This window comes from Zootoca vivipara, chromosome 10 (genome assembly GCF_963506605.1).
Source record: "Zootoca vivipara chromosome 10, rZooViv1.1, whole genome shotgun sequence".
NCBI classification, from domain to species: Eukaryota; Metazoa; Chordata; class Lepidosauria; order Squamata; family Lacertidae; genus Zootoca; species Zootoca vivipara.
In genome coordinates, this window is record NC_083285.1 from 34,615,297 (window position 1) to 34,631,620 (window position 16,324).

General features: G+C 41.2%; 1 protein-coding gene across 1 annotated transcript in view; it reads right to left on the minus strand.

Moving 5' to 3' along the window:
• Positions 1 to 7,470, minus strand: part of MGAT4C (MGAT4 family member C) — a 236,108-nt gene extending 228,638 nt beyond the window's left edge. Inside the window, exon 1 of the mRNA XM_060279406.1 lies at positions 7,448 to 7,470. The gene's annotated coding sequence lies outside the window, so the exon portion shown is untranslated. The remainder of the gene's footprint in view (positions 1 to 7,447) is intronic.
• Between the last annotated feature and the right edge of the window lie 8,854 nt (positions 7,471 to 16,324).

Sequence of the window (16,324 nt, forward strand, 5' to 3'; positions counted from 1 at the left end):
AACCCTGAGCATAAGAAAAATATTCATATTTGTTTAAAGAAAAAAGAAGCATTGTACTTCTCTTGCCCCAAAAAGGTGCATGACTCCCTTGAGAGCGCTAGATTTCCTACTGATATTGACCTTGAAATGCATCAACTCTCATTTCACCATGCTCTAGCCATTTCAGCTCTCAAATAAAAGACATCTTAGTATTAAAGGCCTCAAGAAACAAAATGTATTAACTAGATCACTTTAATGCTGCCTTAGTAAAGTTGTAACCTCTGTGATCCCCATTTTAGAAGAGAATGTATTCTACTTGCTCTTGAATGTACATGGTCAAAACACTTATATCCAACTATTTTTATGCTATTGAATTGCTAGATTACTTGCTGTGTGTTTGGAAAACAGCTTACTTTGTTAAGTCTGACATGCTTTGAGTATGAATGAAAACATTCTACAGGGCAATACTCTTTACGTCATTTTTGCATAAGGCAATGCTTCTTGTGCTTCCTTAGGCTAAGCAAAGAAAAATGGTATCAGGAAAGTTGTCCCCCAAGAAGGGCTTTCATTTCATACCTGCTCTCAAATGTGTTTACAATGCTACAACAATTCATTTTCTCAGTATTATTCTTCCTTTTAAATCAAGGCTGGGAGACCTGTGGTCCTCCAGATGTTGTTGGATTCCACAACTTCAAACCAGCATGTCAAATGGCTAGGGATGATGGGAGTTGGAGTCCAACAATATCTGGAGAAGCACAGGTTTCTCATTCCTATTCTGGTAGTTCCAAATTACTAAGGCTACAATCCTGTACCCACATAACTGGGAGTAACCCAAACCAAACTCACTGGGACTCTGATGAGAAATGCATGGGATAGTGCTTTATAGTAGTTCTAAATTAGTCAGTTCCTTGTTTTTGATCAACAAACTTAACTTCTCTTCCTATGAAGTTAACCCATGAATCCAGACTATAGAGCCTGTAGTGTTCTTCGATAGCTATATATGCAAGACAGGACTGTCTCACGCAAAACTTATGATGAATTTGTTATTGTATCTCACATCTGTATAAATGTATTTATTTATTACATTTATATTCCCTCTTTCTTCCAAGGAGCTTAGGGTGGCTTCTCCTCCTCTTCATTTTCTCCTCACAACAACCCTGTGAGGCAGTGTGGGCTGACAGATACTTATTGGCCCAACACTCCAACCATTTCAACACACTGGAGCCTTAATTAAATTGCCCACTTACATAAGAAAATGGTACAAGAAGGATTTAGCTAAGTATATAATTTAAAGCTAGGAAACTGACCTGTGCAAAAAACAGCTTAAATTCTGAGTTTCTAAAATAATTTGATGCAATCCAGCCAAAAGATAAATATTTTTGAGTTCCGTTAACTTCAGTTAGAGTCTCCTGTTAAAATATATCAAAGTTCTAAGTCCTGAATTATAACAGGGTTGAATTTTACACCAGAACTCTGGAACACTAGAATTCACAGACATACGATGAAACTGATTGATGGAAGATTCAGGACAGAGAAAAGGAAGTTATTCTTCACATAGCTTATAGTTAAACTATGGATTCTGCTCCCACAAGAGGTACCCCGCAACTTGAATTGCATATCAGCTTATTGTTCAGATGGTGGGTAATAGGTTGTTAAAATATCTGTGGGATAAAACTTATATTTTAGAACATTCTTTTGGGTCTCATATGTAAACTTTCCCTGCCTCCATAGACCAACAAGTTTTTTTAAAAAAGGCTTAATATATTCATTGAATCCTACTGTTACAGTGAAGACAACAGACTTTGTGGGAGGAAAATCTTAACGCTTTAAGAAAGCAGACTGAATTCTGCAGAGAGATGAATTCTACATCACTCCAAGTTGGTGCGTAAGTAGTTCCCCTGTTTATTTTTTTTGTCAATGGCATTTTTTTAAAAAGTTTGTGGTGACATAGGTTAAATAAACACATGCCTCTCTCCTCCAATAGGAATTGGTTGTGTTGCCATTTAAAATCCAATGCACAGAACCTTTAATCCTTCATGTATCACTTTGGGTAAGAGTCTACATGTCAACAAGATTTATCTCTTAATACACACTTAGACAATAGGTGTTCTTTTGATTAATCTTGTGGCTAATTGTGTACTGAATGTACAGCTGCAAATTCCATCCAATTATTTTCTCAAGGATAATGACTAAATATACAGTACTTACAGATAACTGCACCTTTTAAATAATGCCTCGGCTTAAGCTCATAAATAATAGTTTACTCTGGTAATGGCATTGAAATCTATGGTGCTGATATACTGATCCTCTTAGTCAACAGAGAATTCTGTGCCGGCTGCTACACACAGTGTTCTCTTCCACTGAACACACAATTGTTTCATTGACTGGCAGTACTTGTCATCTGTTGGGATACAGTTAGTGGAATGCTTAGCTTTCATCCATTGAAACAGGTGATGAGCAAAGCTGCAACATCAGTCATCTGCTTGGGCAGTGTACACATGATGCAAGAGTACACCCTTACTGAAACATGATGTGAGCTTTTTCTCCTGTGTACCTTTCTGCACGCACAAAGGAAAATCAAGAAGGAGAAGACATGTGCAGTACTGTTCAGAAATTACCAAAGATCTGTGGTAAGAAGCTAGCCTTTAAAACCTCATATGAAGGATAAGAACTTAAGAACAGTTCAAATGGTCCATGTGCTCAAGCATCCTACCTCCCACCGTCAAAGTCCACAAGCATGACAGCAAGGCAATAGATATCTCCTGATTATATACTCTCCAGCGACAGGTACTTTTACCCATTTTACATCTGATGAAATTGGTTTGTAGTATTTGGAATTTGTAGGGATGGTTTTACCAATTTAGAGTTTGTTAAATTGATTTTAATCAACCTTAGAGCTTGCGCTTCTGTGTTTTATTCTGTTTAATATGTAAACCACTTCAATGGCTTTAAGTTAAGAAGAGGCCTACACATTTGTTTTTTATTCTTATGATTATGAAGAAGATCCTGAAGAAATATCCTACCCCCAATAACAAAAATAAATTGCTGAGAAATATTATCAAATTCTTTTTTTGACATCAGGAGATACAATTGCAGCTGCATCCATTCTTTGAATCCAAGGGTGATTTGGATTTTTCTTTGAAAGAAAACCACAGGTACAAATAAAAGGAAAAACTTTGGGCCCATGTGCATCTCTAGCGTTTACTATAATATGAAAGGGCAAAAGAAATATTCAAGAGTTCTTATTTGCTTCCCCACCAGTTTTATACCACTAATTTTACTATTTCTTAATTCTTCTCCTTCCCTACTATTGGTCATGCTATTGCCTTTCTTCAAACGTATTATATACCAACAATAAATCATTTTGTGTATTTATGAATAACTGCCTGCAAGAAAATGTCTTTGCATATATTCTGCTATATTCCTGAGCTGCCTTGTGGGACATCTTTGGGAGAAGAAAAGGTTAAGGAGTAAACCCTACACAATTCCAGAGTAGAATCCAGAGTAGATGGTGCCATTGCACCTCCTTCTGGCAACTCCTGCAGACAACCTGGTGCCAAATGTATTGCTTTGCTTACCTTTGGATCACATCAGTGAGGCCGAGAGGGGGGCCTTGTCATCTGGGCAGCCCAGGACCTCCATATACATTGCCCAGACTTGCGCCCCAGAGAGGTCTCTACACAACTTGACTTCATCCCCAAAGATGCACTTCATTTTCTCTTGAGACAGATGGATGCCAACAGCAGCAATCTGAGCTCAAGTTATAACCTTAAGCAAAGCAATGAGAAACTCTTGAGAGGAGAGAATGAAGAACCCAGTGGATTATGTACCTATCAGACCTTTGTTACAAATATACATTCCCAGGAAATGAGTTCGCCATACAGCAGCATTCAAGCTATCAAAACATCAACAGAAGAGAGAGTGAATGAAATATTCAATGGCTTTCCTCAATAAGAAAGGTAATAAAGAAAGCTATTGCTGGCAGCCACCCATTTGAAAAGGTAATATGGCTGTTTGCAAGCTGAGCAGTGCTTTTTTCTCCCTTCATTGAGCAAAGTTCCCTGCCATTGAGTAACTGAACTTAATTTCTCAACGTCAACACCTCTGCTAATCCCACACCCGCTTTCAAAGCCAGCTCTGTTTAGCTTTACGTGGAACGAGCTGAATGTTTTACTTTCAAAGCAATAGGTGAAACAGGAAGATCTCTCTCATGCTTCTCTACCTCCAAAAGGGAAAATTACAAAACGACTATTCTGCTACTTATTTAAGTGGGAAATTGGCCTTTTATGTTCATCAATCCAACTTGCATACAATTGGTAAAGCAGGAGTGCATGGTATGCTTTAAAACTGCTTTACCTTTACCTTTGCTCTACACACATGTTCCAAGACTTTTTTAAAAATACACTTACTCAGGGCTGGCTCTAGGGGTAGGCTGGGTGGCGTGGGGCTGGCAGGGGGGTGCCATGCTGCGCGCTGTGCCCGCCCACCAGGGCGGGGGCGCCGGAGCGATCTCCGCACCACAGCGCCAGGGCGCCCGACATGCTTGAGACGGCCCTGCACTTACTGATCCTCTTGACTCCTGCAATCTTCTTTTTGATCTCTGCCTGCTAGTAATTTTGCCTCAGCAAATCTGTTACAGTTGGTCATTTTAAGTGATCCTCAATGAGACACTGATTATTCCCCACATTTATTTTATTTCTGTCCTTATTATGGTTGTATCCAGTGCTGGCTTTGCCTTTTCAGAAACCGCTTTCACTTGTAAAACTCGGGCCTCAAATTGCTGCTGCCATACCTCCTCACTTAAACCCTTTGTCTTCTCAGCCATTCCTGAGAATCACTGGCTAAAATGTGGTGCCCCAATTTATGCTAACAGAACCCTCTTGCATTAAGCAAATTCACCACTAGAAATATCAGCATCTCCAAGACAGGGCACCCTTAACAATCAACAGTTCCTAGAATTATTTGGGAGAAGCCATGACCATTTCAAGTGGTATAGTGCTTTAAATGTATGGTGTGAATATGGCCTTAGAGAGTTCATGAGAGAGGCAATATATGAACCAGGAACTTCCTGATTCATAGCTCTGTTCTATTATACGCCATCTCATACACCACCTCATAACAACAATGCACCAATTTAGGCAAAACTATGTAGTGCAATGGTCTCTAGACACAAAGATTATTCTTCAAACATTTTTAGCCATCACAGAGTATCTTGGGATAGGCAGTCAATATACCCCAAGAACCACCTCTTCCCACATAAACTAAGCCCATTCACCACCTGAGTTTCAGAGGGTGATGACATCAGGCCTTTTCAATGGTGGCTCCCCACTTATAGAATTATCTCCTCAAGGATGCACATCCAGAATCATCACTATCTTCGTTCAGGTGCCAGGCAAAAACACTTCTTTTTTTACTGAGGCTTTCAGCATTTAATTTGAAGAGCTTTAGGTATTTGTGGTCTCTTTTCAGTGGGTGGACTGTGTTAGATGTATTTTTTCCATTTTTGTTTGGGTTTTACACTGGTTTTAATCTTTGTAGTTGTTTGGAAGTTGCTTTGTGTTACATTTTGTTAGAAAAAAGACTAATAACTCCAATAAACGATTGTAGTCAAGGTTGGGGATGGTCTGAAAAAAGGTTCAATTGGGTGGGTTCCAGACCTTGCCAGCTTGAAGCTGTTCAAGGTCTCACACTGTTACTCTGGTCCAACACTACCTGCTCTTCTGATTGAGTGGTTGATTTAGAGTTGCTGCTATATTGCACTTCTCTCCCATATTGGAAGGCTGAACTCATGATCCACCCAGAAGAAATGGATTAGATTAGGAATGAGGAACCTGTGGGTCTGCAGATGTTCTTGGACTTCAGTTTCCATCATCTCTGCTCGACTGGCCCTGCCAGTTGGAGTCGATGGGCATCTCAGACAACATTGGGAGGGTCTCAGATTCTACATATCTGCATTAATTGATCCAGAATATGTAATATGATGATGCACCAAGATCCTACCATGAACATGGTAACAACATGAAAGGCACATTACAAAATCTCTAACTATAGTATTAGCAGCACAATAAGTTTAGGGTTAGTGGAATGTTCAGTGTAAGATGTTCATCTTAAGGAAATGGATTCTAAATCCAAATTAATTTTAGTTTATTGTAACAAATTCTTTCCAGTTTCACACCTGAAGCAGATGGAAGGCAACTGCATCAGTAAATCAGTCCCTTCAAATTACTGTGGTTTATGAAGCTCATCTGCATTTTAATCAGACATAAAGGGTTTATTCCTGGAAAACCTCAAGAATGCCAGTTTTTGCCACCTGGAAATACATGGGAGAATTCATAGTAAATCAAATAAAATATGTTGCACATTTTAATTTTGCATATATTTCTCTCTTGAGACTGCAGTGTTACATAGTTACAGGTATCAATATTTTTTTACTAGCAGTGATATATTAGAACTCAGATAAGAATATGATTTCCTGCCATAAGCCCATTTAATTGGAGATTTAGCACTTTTTCAACAGTGTTACAAAAGTGCAATAATTTTTTAAAAATCCAAATGCAGTTGTGACACCTTCAAACAACTTTTATAATCCGAGTGTCAGTCAACCAGTTTCCACTTAGAGAGAGAAGTGATGTATTCCAGTTTGGATTCCCTTTATAATTATTTTATGATGTATTATTATTGGGTCATGAATGCAGCAAAGAAACGTAAAAAAGTTACATTTATAATAGTTTGGTTTCAATCAGCTCAGTCAAATTAAATGAGTGAATTTGTGGGTATCCATTATGTGCTCTGAAATCCCCTTGTAAGTGCACAGAATTCCTTGTGCTTTTGGAGGCAAGAAGAACCTTGTCAATCAACTAATTTAAACTCAGAAAAGAAAATAGGAGGAGTAGCCAACAGGAAATGCCCTACTGTGGTTCCCATTAGCTCCAGTCAGCATGGCTAATGGCAAGGGATGATGAGAGTTTTCCAACAACACTTGAAGGACACCACATTGGCTATCTTGCATTATAGACTCTGATCCAGATGCTCAAGTACCCAGCTCCCAAAACTAACTATTCAATGTATCCTTTTCCTCAGTTTTATTTGTTGCCTCAAACAGTTCCTTACAACCAAGTGCCATCTGAATATTAGGCATTATACACTCTTCACAACCATATTTCAGATCTCTTTCCATCACATGACTGCACCATCATCAACTTTTCTACTTTGCTGTTCAGGTCACATGGAATCAGTTGGATAACTTCATTCTCTTTCCACCCGCCTGACAAATAATTTCCCAAAGATGAAAAATGTGTGTACTTGCCTATAATATTTTTTCCCAAAGCTACCATACTCCTTGACCACATGCATTTAGTTTTCAGAATATGTCACTTTTAAAAAAATTCTTTCGTTTACAGTTATTTCATTTAATTATCATAACATACCCTAATTGTTCGTGTTGGCTGGTGTTTATTTAGTATCTTACTTTTTTGCTCTTGCTGTTTTCAACCATGGTGGTAGAGCTAAAACTCCATACCAATGTTGCATTTAGGATTCCAAGCCTCCACAGTTTTCTTGAAGTCTGGAGAGAAAGAAAAAAAAATCATAATATATATCTCTTCAACTTATTGCCACTATTACTATTTCATTTATTATGGGTTGGATCCAACGCTGCCTATCTACGATCAATAAGAGTTCACTGTGGACTTTCATGAATGAAAGTAGGGTGGGGACCATTTTTAGCCAAGCAAACTCCCACATTGTTTCACAACATCCTCCAACCCTCTAGAGCGGGCATCCCCAAACTTCGGCCCTCCAGATGTTTTGGACTACAAATCCCATCATCCCTTACCACTGGTCCTGTTAGCTAGGGATCATGGGAGTTGTAGGCCAAAACATCTGGAGGGCCGCAGTTTGGGGATGCCTGCTCTAGAGCAGCTGGGCCAGCCTTATCATTAGGCAGAGATGGATGCAGCAGAGTGATGAGAGGCAGCAGCTTAGGAACCCCCAAGGGAACACCCAGGGGAAGAAGGCTCAGAGCCGGTGGATTGGTTGTGGGACTACAATGAGTGGTCAGAGGCAGAAGATGGGAAGGAGGAGGTGTCAGAAGCTGAAGAGGCAACTGGGTTTCGTGAGCAGGAAGAGACTGTGGAGGAGCACAGTTCTGACTCAGAGGCAGAATAGGGGGATCAAGGGGCTGAGTGGAGGCAGGCTGCTGAAGACACCAGGGAATCTCCCCCTCCTGCTGTGACCAGCTCCCATCCCCCCCTGGTCTCCCAGAACACAGAGACAAATAAAAAGGACAGAACAAAGAGAGACAAGACAAAGGAGCCTTAGGCTGCTGGTAGAGGAACTGGGGGAGGAGCCTTAGAAAGCAGTAGGAAGGGGGACCTTCAGTCCTTGCAACTGAACTGCCTCATTGGGGGAAGACCTAGTGGGAAGAGTTGCTGTGATCACTAGGCCTGCACTGTTTTGGTTTCTTTGAATAAAGAGTTAACTTCACAGACACTGAGTGTTTTATTGCTGACTTACTCCTGACTCTGGCTCCTGACAATGCTGCGTTGTCGATCCGGCACTTTCTTGAAATATTAGGCAGCATCACTATGCATTTTAGTGAATGAAGTGAAATGGGCTAATAGAATAAAGTTAGCACTGACAGTGTGACACAACTCACAACTGGCATCTTGTCCATCAGTATAGGACAGGAGTCAGCAAATCTTTTCAGCAGGGGGTTGGTCCACTGTCCCTCAGACTTTGTGGGGGGCTGGACTATATCTTTTGGGGGGAATGAATGGATTCCTATGCCCCACAAAAAACCAGAGATGCATTTTAAATAAAAGGACACATTCTACTCATGTAAAACACGCTGATTCCCAGACCGTCCATGGACCAGATTTAGAAGGCAATTGGGCCAGATCTGGCCCCCAGACCTTAGTTTGCCCACCCATGATATAGGAAAATGACCACACCTCCAGTTATGCTAAAGTGTGGGGAACTAGGCAGCATTGAGCAGCAAAATGGCCTGACTCAATAATTGTTGTTTGCCCTCCTGCTTCATTATGGAACCTTTTATAGCTGCTTAATTCAGTACTTAGTTGTGAATGCTGCTAATCGAAGTAATCATGGAAAATTAGAGCTTTTTCACAAGGCAAGAACAACGTCTGCATTTATAGTCACATAAAATAGCAATAATTTCATTATGTGCTTTGTTGCTTTCGCCCTCATATGGTTCTTTCTACCCTTCTATATGCTGTATGCAAAGGGGGTGGGGGTGGAGAGACTTTGTGGCTGTCATAAGCATTTGCTGAAGGTTTGCTTGACACACAATCCAACCATCTGCCATGCTGCAAGTGTTGACATGTCCCCAGCTGTCACTGGAAACCTGACTCCAATCTTTAGGATTGTTAAAGCATGTGAAGAAGAAAAGCATTCTTAGTGTTTGACAGTGACCTCTTGGTAAGAGATGCAGTGAAGTTCAAGCCTAGATAGATAGACAGACAGACAGATGGATATTATGGCCATTAGATGATTGTAAGGATGATTGCAAGGGCAACTAGCGGAGGCTGCTGAGCAGAAATGACTCACCACAACGCTTTATCACAGAAGATTCCATAAACCAGAATAAACTACACTTTTCTCCACAATCAGTGAGATTGCTTGGTGTGGTGAGAGGTTTGCATGCAGTAGCTTGCAACTAGGCTTGGGCAAATATGGCAATTTTGGTTTCTCTCCCTGCCCCCCATATCCACATTTCCACTTCAGTCTGCACAAATAATATATAATGCAACTGTTAATGAAATTAGTGACCATTTGGAGGCCGATTGCCAACCACCTGTTTAAAAAATGTATGGACATATTGACTAATTATTAACATTGCCCAGTCAACATTTCCTCAACTTAGAAAACAACAACCAGTGAATAAATATTCATGTCATCAATGTAAAAGAGAGAGAGAAAGTCACTAATTATGCATACGCATCTGTGCCGAAGAAAAACTTAACACTGCCAAGAGACTTCAAATTGTGGATACGTTTGGGATCTGAATAGCCTTGCATTGCAAATAATAATTTCAGAGAGAGTTGTAGTTCTTTCATTGTTTTTAATATCATGCATGTCCAGGAAAACAAATGTTACACTTTCATTTTTAAGCAAACAGAAATGCATCATGAGCAAAACAAATCATATTTGGTGCACACACAACAATCTGCCAGATATTTAGATTCCTTCCTTCTGGCATAAATGGTTCAATTGTAGATTTTCTTAATGCTCATGATACAATTTCCCAGGAACGTGAAAGACTCCTTGGTAGTCAGTTTCTGTTCTTTCTGTCCTTTCACAAGATAGGTAGTAGCAAAGAAATTTGGTAGTTTGGGATGTAAATACAAGGATGGACAAAACAGGAAAGTATTGCTGGGTTAGAAGCACCCTGAGGGGCAGTAAGAAACTGCTCTTTTGCTTTTGGGGATTTGAGGCAAGATCAGCCCTTTGCTGCATATTGTGGAAGTAATTTTTTTCCCAGTGTGCCCTGCTTGAATACTTCCAACACGTATATTACAAAGACGCTTTGAGGTAAATAAATGCATATAGAAAGTGGAACAGGAATAATGCCAGCAGCTACCACTTCCAACTCCTGTTTAGGCTCTATACACCTGATTGGGAACACTGCTTTTTATTAATGAAGCAACCCAAACTTGTAACTGGTCAGTCTCAAGGACGAATCTGATGTCCAGATGAATACAGAGCTTTGGTGTCTCTCTAGTGAACTGAAATATTCTTGTAATTCTAACCAAGTTTAATTATGAGTTAATTCATTGTTTGTACACATGAATGTTGAGCATGCATCTTTGTGCATATTCAGGAACCAAGAGACTGAGCCCCGGCCGCGCGCTCACTTAAGTCAGTGAGCCATGCCCCCCCCCGGGACGTCCGGATTGGATGCGCCGGGGAGCGCCGCGCCTGGGGCACAGCCAATGGCTGGGGGGATGGCAGCCATCCCCCCCCCAGCGCGTGAAGGGTTCGTGGGTGCCCGCAACCTCCCCTCCTGCTATGCCGGAAGGGACTTTATAAAAAACCAATAAAACCATCACAATTATGAGGCGAAAAAAGTCATTTCACTTGGAACAGGACAATATTCAGCAAAAGAGGTGAGTCCCACAAAACGAAAAACAGTAGCTGTCAAAGGTCGACGTAAAGACGTGTGCCTTCATAATATGGGTGAAACGTGAAGAATAATGCACACAGGAAAAGTTAGACACATCTCTGTGGGGAGGGTGATCCACAATTTAGGGGGTGCCACAGATAAAGCTCTCTCCTGGGCTGCCATGCTGCACATTTCTGAGGGTCATGGAACTATCAAGAGAGCCCCCTCAGTAGATCATAACATCTGAGAAGGTTAGTAGGAATGGAAGCAGCCTTTCAAACATTTGGGGCCTAAGTCATTTAGGCCTTCAAAATACTAATGCAGACCCTCCAGGTGCCCCTATTTTCCAGGAATATCCCTGATTTAGATAAGCTGTCCCAGTTTCTGATTTAATCCCAGAATGCCCTGCTTTTCCTTAGGATGTCCCTATTTTTATTGGATAAATTTTGGAAGGTATGGAGTTATCTGATCCCCAAGCTGTCTGTATAGGGAAGGTTTTTTTAAAAAAAATGTTTAATGTTTCATTATGCTTTTATATATGTTGGAAGCTGCCCAGAGTGGCTGTGCAACCCAGTAAGATGTGTGGGGTATAAATAGTAAAATTATCCTTATGGAATGGGATATCCCTATTTTCATCAGAAAAAATGTTGGAGGGTAATGTATGCTAATGTGAGCAGGTTCAGTTAGTCCTGGAAACAAACTGGCAAGCAGTGAAGCTTCTTTTATAAAAGGCTTATATAAACTCTAAACATAATCCTGGCAAATAAAAAAAATAGCTGCAACTTTTTGAACCAGTTGATCTTTCTGAATAGTCTTCAAAGGTAGCCCCACATAGAGCACATTCCAGCAGTCCAATAAGAAACTCACCACAGCATGGAGTACAGTGGCCAAGTCATCAGTGTCCAGGGATCATAGCTGGTGAAGCAGCCATAGCCGGGAATGGGCACTCAGCCTCTGAGACTACCTGAGCCTACAAAGGCCGTGTTTGATTCAGGAGCACCTCTGAGCTACAAATCTGTTTCTTCCAGGGCAGTATCAAGCTAAATACCATTCCTGTTCTCAAAAGCTGATCCCACTGTTTTTACAAGCCTCCTCACCACTTGCACAAGTGGAAGAATAAAACAAACAAACTGGTGTCGTAATGAATTTTGGCAGGGAGAAATCTCTCTGGTTTACCTCTCTGTGTACCTGCACTATACCCATATACTGAAAACTGAAAACTGTATCCGACAGGGGAAGATTCAGCTGGTAAGTTTATAGATATATTGGAAAGAGCAGGTAGGAGGTGCTTTGTCTAAAAGGAAATATGTTTTCACTCATTCCTCTTGCAAGAAATGAATGCAGCTCACACCTGACATTTCCCGTTCTTCTATTCAAGCACAAGTAACTCTGAGCCCATATTTATTTATTCAACTGCTAGAATGCTTTTGCACTTATTGTTGGCATCCATCTGTCTCAAGAGACAATGGAGTGTGCCTCGTGGGGTGAAGTCAAACTGCTGGAAAATCATAGCACTCGCTGCGGCTGCAGAGACTGGTAACTTGTAACTGCTGGCTCCCACATTCTTTTTACTGAGTTAGCTGCACCAAAGTGACCTTTCCAGGGTGCAAGCCTGCTATAGGCTGTCCAGAGAATATGACCTCCCTCTCAGCCTCACTGATGTGGTCCAAAGGAAAGCACATTTGGCACTAGCTTGGTTGCAGAGTTGCCAGAATGAGATATACAAGATGCCATTCAACCATTTTAGGGACTTTATTCCAGATTTTTCTTGCATTTCAACAGCAACCAGCAAAGCAGTATCTACCTGCAGCAAACAAATGTTTTGTGTGTTTATGAAACCCAGCAGGTCAGGATTTGCATGACAAAGCCCCCAAGAAATCCCAATAACTCACAACTGACACAATATTTTAGGTTTGGTTTTTGGGCATTATTTTGGCCACAACTTTATTTAAAATACAATTTAATTCTGAGTGTTGGCTTAGGCTTTGGTTAATCCTTCTGTCCACTCTAAGGGACAGGACCATTTCCATCTGACCATTGGGTCAGGACCATACCATCTGCCCCGTTGGGCAGGACCAATTCCATCTGACCATTTGGGTCAGGACCAGCTCCGACTTACCTAGGGGTTGGTAAGTCAAGTAAACACCCCAAGGGATTGGAGGTATGGTTCACTGCACTCTCCTTCCCCCAAGGAGTGTTCCCCAAGGCTCGGCTCTGTAATGGACACACCATCCTTGCCTATGGCAGGATGATGGACTAGAGTCCCTGAGCCCCAGGATTCCTTTAAGAGAATACTTCTATAAGGAGCAAGTAAGGGGGGTAGGCATTTTAAGCCATGCCCCTCCTATACCAATTTAACCAAAGCCTAACGGCGAACCTAACAAGTTGTGACAATTGCTTGACAGTAGGCAAAAACCACATGGCAACAGCCAATCAGCCAAGTGGCAAAATTCCTACTGGGCCCCTGAATACAGGCCACCCCCGCTAGTTGGGCAAGCAGTGCCAGCTAAAGCCTAAATGCAGCGGAGGGCGGGTGGGGATTCACAAGCTTTTCAAAAGAATGGGAAACTGAAAGGAACGTGATCGTTAAATTAGAAGTGGCTGTCAATCAAACTCTAGGCACGCCCCGTGACTCATCCTAACTCACAGCCCACCCCCTCCCTGATTTCTCTCAGGCTCGTCCGCAAATGCCACTACACTCTATGAGTGTAATGGACTTTACTAGATGTGCACATTGGCCCAAATTACAAAGTGAATAGGGGTGATTCAGGTGAGGTTTTCACAAGTCAAACTCAGATTGCATTGTTATCAAGGTTTATCAAGCTATTTCATGGAATCCTTAAAGTCAAGAGGAGCTCTGTAAACTTGGGAATCCACACAAAATGTGTTGGCACTTAAAATAAAGCAACCACTCTATTGTTGTTGCTGCTGCTGCTTTATTGCTGTTGTGGTTGTGGTGGTTGTTGAAATGAAACCAAGCTAACTAGGGAAGTTGCCCTGAACTCAAGTCAAGAGGAGTGGAGAGAACCTTGATTTCATGATTGACAGGTCTAGGTTTGTTGTTGTTGTTTAGTCGTGTCCGACTCTTCGTGATCCCATGGACCAGAACATGCCAGGCACAACTGTCTTCCACTGCCTCCCGCAGTTTGGTCAGACTCATGTTGGTAGCTTCAAGAACACTGTCCAACCACCTTGTCCTCTGTCGTCCCCTTCTCCTTGTGCCCTCCATCTTTCCCAGCATCAGGGTCTTTTCCAGGGAGTCTTCTCTTCTCATGAGGTGGCCAAAGTATTGGAGCCTCAGCTTCACGATCTGTCCTTCCAGTGAGCACTCGGGGCTGATTTCCTTCAGAATGGATAGGTTTGATCTTCTTGCAGTCCATGGGACTCTCAAGAGTCTCCTCCAGCACCATAATTTAAAAGCACCAATTCTTCAGCGATCAGCCTTCTTTATGGTCCAGCTCTCACTTCCATACATCACTACTGGGAAAATCATAGCTTTAACTATACAGACCTTTGTCGGCAAGGTGATGTCTCTGCTTTTTAAGATGCTGTCTAGGTTTGTCATTGCTTTTCTCTCATGAAGCAGGTCTAGGTTTAATCACATTGAATTATTTTCCTAGGCCATAATTAAAGTAATTTGTAATAACTAGTAGTCTTTTGTTTTTCAAATAGTTGTGTTTTTCTGCAAGTTCTGCCTAGGAACGCAAGGTGTTCCAAAGAGCAGTGGATTATTGGCATTCACCCCAACTGCTTTCTGATTCTTAACAAATAAAATCAACACTACAATCAATTTGTCTTCATTCTACTGGCTCCACCCACCCTTTCCTTGGCGCCTTCCTCAGTTTGCATTCGTTTGGTTACTAGTTTGGCTACCAGTTTGCAAACTTTTAGGAGAGCTCAGTTCAAAGCAGCAACAAGATTTTCCTCATATATGTACTTGCAACGTTTGGAAGCAGCCTGGTCTGTTTAGGATCTACTCTGTATGATTCCAATTCTGTCCATCCTACACATTTCCAATTTTCGAACTGATTGCTGCAGGCTGGGAGCATAGGAGAGGAAACATGATTTCTATTTTTGATGGTAAAGCCTGTACAGTACATGCAGGCGAACCACAGCCCCTCTCATTTTAAGGTTGCATCTCCCCAGAAGGGGCAACTATGTCTGCAAATTTCATTCAGTTATAGCAAAAAATCAAAAAATCAGAGAAAGTTTCTCTTGATTTTTTTTTAAAATCATATTTAAGGGTGCCCCATAAAAAAAAAAAATCTGGATTGATCTGCTTACAACTCATCGTACTTAATCCGTTTAGCAGATCTGATTCAGACCTCAAAAACAAACTGAATCTGAAAGACAAAGAGTGGATCCAAATTAGATTGAGTTTGTACTATAGGAAGTTGAAATGTTTGGGTCCAGTTTTTTTAATTATTATGCATTCTACAGGACTACAGGAAGAAAAAGGCGGACATTCAGCCCCTGTATATTGGCGGGGACTGGGTGGAGAGGGTGGCTGTATTCAAGTTTTTGGGTGTTACCATCGAGCAGAGTATGACCTGGAGCGCGAATACAATTGCTCTGGTGAAGAAGGCCCAGCAGAGAATATAATTCCTCAGACTTTAAAAAAAGAACAAGCTGAGTGAGAGGCTGCTGGTGTCCTTCTACCGAGGCTCCATAGAGAGCATTCTTACATACTGCATCTGTGCTTGGTTTTCCAGCTGCACAGTCAGGGATAGGAAAGTGCTCCGGAAGGTAATAACCACAGCCCAAAATATTATTGGTCATCCTCTCCCATCCCTGGAAGAACTATACAACTCCCGTTGCCTTAAAAAAAACAAATAATATTTTACAAGATTCATCTCATCCTGGATATAGTCTTTTTGCACCGTTGCCTTCGGGCAAGAGATACAGAACAATTAAATCAAAAACGAATAGATTTTAAAAACCAGTTTCTATCCAAGAGCTATAACCATCTTAAATGCTGTAACTAAATAGTATGATCCTGGGGAGTTGTGATGGGTATGTATGTATGTGTATGTGCGTAATTGTGTTTATATTTTGTTTTTTATGGGATGGCATTCAATTTCATTGTACTATGTACAATGACAATAAAGTATTCTATTCTATTCTATTCTCTGCTAGACTTATCTGTCAGACTGGTACATCTTATCATTCTCTGGTCAAAGCGTCCTGTTCATGAGCCTGATGCTGATCCTTTCAACGCAGATA